The sequence below is a fragment of the Strongylocentrotus purpuratus genome, unplaced genomic scaffold (genome assembly GCF_000002235.5).
Source record: "Strongylocentrotus purpuratus isolate Spur 01 unplaced genomic scaffold, Spur_5.0 spur5_scaffold_2, whole genome shotgun sequence".
Lineage (NCBI taxonomy): Eukaryota > Metazoa > Echinodermata > Echinoidea > Camarodonta > Strongylocentrotidae > Strongylocentrotus > Strongylocentrotus purpuratus.
In genome coordinates this window covers 2,410,135-2,415,405 of record NW_022145605.1, presented here as the reverse complement: position 1 = coordinate 2,415,405, position 5,271 = coordinate 2,410,135, and the positions used below count along the sequence as shown (strand labels likewise).

Here is a 5,271-nt window from a genome sequence, read left to right as displayed (position 1 = left end):
TCCGCAATCATCTTCAACATTTCCTCCCGATCAACTTGACTACTCCTTCATTTTCTCTTCTAGATTTGAAACAGTACACTTGTTTATTGTTTATTTGTCCATATAAGGCATACAAAACCATCTCTCAACTTGACCGACCATTCCTATACATATCGTCACCGTTTTCACGAAGTGGCCTCAGTGGCCAAAATCGTTGAAATTTTTAATTTCGAGTTTTGATCGTTTTTGAGCAATGTATATAAATGTCTACAACTTCAGTAATTTTCAAAGTCTAATCTTGCTTAATTACGTCATACGTGACGTCACGAAACGTATCACAAGCGGTACAACTGGCAAACACCGTTTTCACGAAGTGGCCTCTTACGCGCAAATGTAGTCTGCTATTGATAATTGTACAGGAACCGGCTCCGCGAAGCCTTTGTCACAGATGCCGGTGCTTCTGGCGGAATTGTTAGAGGAATCTGACAGCCCTAGGTAATTATTTTCACTTATTTTAAAACAATGTTATGCATCGTTCAATAATATCGTCTGTAGCAGTATAAACAAACTCATATTCTAAACGGATATCAAGTTACGAAATGGCGAGATAGGTCATTACAGTCCCACGCACTGTTTTCTGCGTGAGTTGTATTGTCGGTCTACTAGTATGCAGATCTAGTAGTACTATCAACAGAGTGCTACTAAGTATTAAGTAACACAGTATCTTAGATAAGCTTGAACATGTATAAGTGCAGGAGCAGTTACATGCAATAACAAGTCACAAGGCGAATTCGCTGAAGAGTGAAGCCCATGCCAGGGCGCGCAATTTTTTTTTACACGCTAGCCTGGCCATTTCTATGATAAACACCATTGAAACGACTAATATTAGTCTAGCAGCCTACATGCGAGGAGCATGATGATAAACATGTACATCGTGCATGACAATCATCAGATAAAGACATAGCTGGCCCTTTTAAATGAGACGGCCATCTCAGCCATTGGGCGATGGAATTCAAAAACTTAATCTATTTTAATTTAATTTAGGAACTTTACATTAATCTTGATCTAAGCTTGAGACACGAACGACCGAACGTTCAGCTAGAGAGCAATCAAGTTAAACTGCGGTAGGCCTAGTGCATGCCTATATGTAGGCTTTACCTCCAGCGCACTTTTACTAGTATTACGGCGAAACTGGCCAGACTAGCGTGTAAAAAAAATATTCGCGGCCAGGGCAGGGGAGATATCATTAATAATAATTTTACATTAACTATGTTAACTGATTAAGCAGTACCAGCCCAAGCCTCCAAGGCAAGGCCCAATTAGCCAAGGGCACATTTTGGTTAAAATTCAATGTCAATGTTGATATGACAATGCCAAATCATAAAATGGCAATTGCGACGTAGGAGTTGAGTCTAGGCTCGAGCGCGAGCCTAGAGTCTAGATCTACTACGTTAGTACTTACGTACTCGTAGTACTAGATTTAAATGTTACATGACCCCCTCGTAAGCTCTTTCCATGTTCATGTTATAAATACGAGACTGAGACTTGAATAGTAAAGCCAGGTATGCTTGAATGAATAAACAATTTTGTGCTTGCTAATAATTTAAAGGGAAATCCAACCATGAGAATTGAGATGAAGTGGCTTAATTTCAGCAAATGCAGAAAAATGAAGCAAATACATTTCATGTTTCTTCCCGGTTTTACCAGTAGAATAGCCGGCTGAGAGGACCATCACTAGCACTCCCAGTGGCTGATGTCTAAGTAGGAGTTTGACGTGGAGAGCTTTAAGCATGTTGTTGAGGTACTAATGGATGGAGGGGGGGGGTCAACCTAGCATAGGCTGGAGCGGCTTCTTATACACTCGGCTTTATGCTCATAAACGCATGCCTGCTCTTAATTAATTTGCTTTAAAGACAAAGATACAGCTGATGGTATGGGAAGACGTCCACTACAAATTCCTCCCTCTTTATTGTGCATGATAATTTCATTTTGCCACCAAAGTTGTGGTTGAGCTACTTAAGGTGTACCTTTTGCCTTGGACTTAGACGATGACAGGCTTTTTGTTTTGTTGGGGGGGGGGGGGGGGGGTTGCCTATAATAATAGTACTACCGTAGTTGCTTCTGGTATAGCGCACATGTCCGTCACGTTGTGAGGGGGGGGGGGGGAGTTAGCACTAATTTGGGTTGTTTCATCCCATGTTTGCAAGACTGAGACTTAATTATGCAAGGTCTTCTTAATTGCTTTAGATAATGATGTGCTTGCTAATAAGTTAAAGGGATATTCAACCGTGAGATGAAGTGGCTTGTTTGAACAAATGCAGAAAAATTAAACAAATACTTTTCATATTTTTTCATAGTTTACCAGTAAAATAGACAGCTGGGATACGCAAGAGATGAGGGACCACTAGCACCCCCAGTGGTTGATGTCCATGTAGGAGTTTGTGCAGCTGATGTGGAGAGCTTTTAGCAAATTGACAAGGTATGTGTGGTAAGGAAATTAGCTCCAAAAGAAAAGTTATAGATTGGGAGCTGGGCTGGCGAGGGGGAGGGGTCAATCTTTAGCAAACAAATGAACTATTTTCATTTACATAACAATGATCCATGGACAAAACTATGCTGGGAAGTAAATTTCTAATGTGCGCAAAGTGGTGGGGGTGCTAGGAGGGCCCTCCAAAGATGACGGGTTCCCAAACACTCAATTTTTTTTCATAAACGCATGACTGATCTTGCTTTGAAAGGTTTTAGGCAGTTGATGGTATTGTAAGGCATCAAACACAAGTTCTTCGCTCTTTAATGTGCGTGACAGACATTCATTTTGCCAACATGTCATGTTTGAGCTACTTATGGTGTATCAACTTACAAGATGACAGGCTTCATCTTATATTTTGTATTTTTCTTATTGTCTTTTTTTCATAGGGGGAAGGGGGTGAAAAAGGAGAGTTACACTAATTTGTGTTGTTTCATCACAGAAAAAATAAAATAATATGCATTAACCTGATGCCTGTAATTTTTTGAAGAGATGCGCTTTTAAAATCATATCATCCCAGTATAACTTCCTGTACGAGCTGTGTTGGGGGTTTTCTGCATCCATCATGAGTTATCAAATATATTCTCCTTTTAACCCAGCATCTTCACCCTCTGCCCTTGAACTGATTGCTTTTCCAATACCATGGTTTGGAGGTCAGACCAAACGACTGACAGACCGACCGACTGAATAGCTAAGTCCCCTCAGTCATCAAAGGTAAGTTTTAACCTAATTTGTTACATTTTATATTGTTTATATATGAAATATTTTTATAATTTTGACTGGCTTTAATGGGAATATGAAACTATATTGCCCAAATATAATCATATTGGCCGGGTCAAAGACGAGGGCAATATGGTTATGTTGAGGGCAATATTGTCTCATATCAACCAAAATGTGAGCCAGTCAATGTTATTATTATCAATTATCCTCTTCTTATATTTCAAGTATCACTTATACATGTATCATGTACAAGTACCCAGATGTGAAACGTATGGTAATATGCTCTTATATTACCCGCTGCTACATCACGCGTGTCTTTATGCGATAATTGCACCATAAATAATAATGAATGATATTATACGCTTGACTAACTTTGAATATTGATCCTTATTGAGTGGTCTTTCTGAAAGTTGATATAATAAAGTTTCTTTCAATCTGACAGACAAGTACATGCAAGTGCATTCATTGTTACTTACTGGGTTTACAACATTCATCACAAATTTGCTGATAACCTGCAGATTTTATATCTTCTTTAGATATGAACATATCAATTCAATGAATGACAACAAACCCAGTAATACATATGGAACCCTATCATATCATCTTCAGTGGTTGATAAATACTGTATAGATGTCCGCTACATTTTTTATTGAAATGGAATACAATAGTACCATACAGACCATGGAGTATGCTGTCACAATTTTTTAAACAATATACCAATCCTCCCAACCTAAAAGGTTGAACACAGGAAAGCCATTCATATTTTTAAATAGGAGTTATACCACTCTGATTTCCTACCAGGAATTTAGTGCCACAATGTCACAAATTGCATTCTAAGTGAATAAATGGTGCAACAGTATTTATAAAACAATTGCAAATCTGCTTTTCTACTCGGTGCATGCTTCGCTTTTTTTCTGTTAAAAGTAGACCTTAAATTCATATTCTGATTTTCATTTATAGTTACTGTATATTTCAAAATATCAATTTAGGACAGAGTAAAACCACTTTTTATTTAATACCCGTTTCTAGGTTTCATTCCTGTTTTATGAAATAAAATTACTATGTCCTCTCTACTTATCATTGAACAGAGTTATTGATAACTTGATTGTAACAATCTTTTGTCAATTACCTCTTAGGATGGACAAAAATACAGAAGTTATTGTTAGGTGGGATCGTGATGGAGAGATCAATTGTGGCAAGAAACGAGATCTTCGATATAACGGAAGGCTTAGGGTGGGTTCAAGAGTCACTATGAGCTAGATGGATGTGGACTGGACGGGGACTGCAACGCTGACAGGAGACTCTGACTCCGAATGTGCCTCCATTTAGAGGTTTTGTGGTCTAGTGGATAAGTCGTTGGACTGTGGATCACAGGATCCATGGTTCAAGTCCCGCCACAGCAGTAATGTCTTTTGGCAAGATATTAATCTACATTTGCCACTCTGCTGTGAGCACCGAAAGCGGCTGCCTAGCAGAGCCAGGGTAATAGTTGGAGCGCCTTGAGCATATTGTTATTATTATTTTGACAGTGACAACCTCCCTCCTTCCTCACTAAGAACAGCACAGACTAAGGTCATCCATCATATGAAAGTTGCATGTAAGAAGTTTTAATCCCATAAACTTACAGTGTTAATCCCATAAACTTACAGTGTTGTATGTTTTGGATTTGGCATGTAGGACTAATATTAATTGCTAATAGTTTATATTTCAAAGGGCAATCCAACCTTTGTAACAAGTTGATTTATGTTAAAGCAGAACAAAATGAGTGTAATAGACTGGGGAAAGTTTGAAAGAAATCAGACATAGAATAAGAAATAATGTTTGAAAAGTTAGATTACAACATCTATGTAAATCTCAGATCTGCAATTTTATGAGGCAACAGGGACGTATGCAGCTGACAACTTTGTATGTCATACACAAAAAATATAAATAATTAATGATTTTCTTTTAAGCTCCTCTCCCATTGTGGCAGTACTCAAACTATATTGTAACCCTCCCTCCCCCTAATCAGTGGCCTTGTGAATTTGCATTTCAGAATACATGTT

At 38.3% G+C, this 5,271-nt stretch overlaps 1 long non-coding RNA gene across 3 annotated transcripts; it reads left to right on the top strand.

Moving 5' to 3' along the window:
- Positions 1-209: 209 nt before the first annotated feature.
- On the top strand, positions 210-4,660 carry LOC115926593. Of its 3 annotated transcripts, none has more exons than XR_004065149.1 (5): positions 210-474; positions 1,690-1,780; positions 2,337-2,458; positions 3,106-3,220; positions 4,363-4,660. It is a non-coding gene; the product is annotated as an uncharacterized LOC115926593 (long non-coding RNA). The 3 variants fall into 3 exon arrangements; XR_004065148.1 differs by having other exon boundaries at positions 1,687-1,780; XR_004065150.1 differs by lacking the exon at positions 1,690-1,780 and having other exon boundaries at positions 212-474.
- Positions 4,661-5,271: the final 611 nt, after the last annotated feature.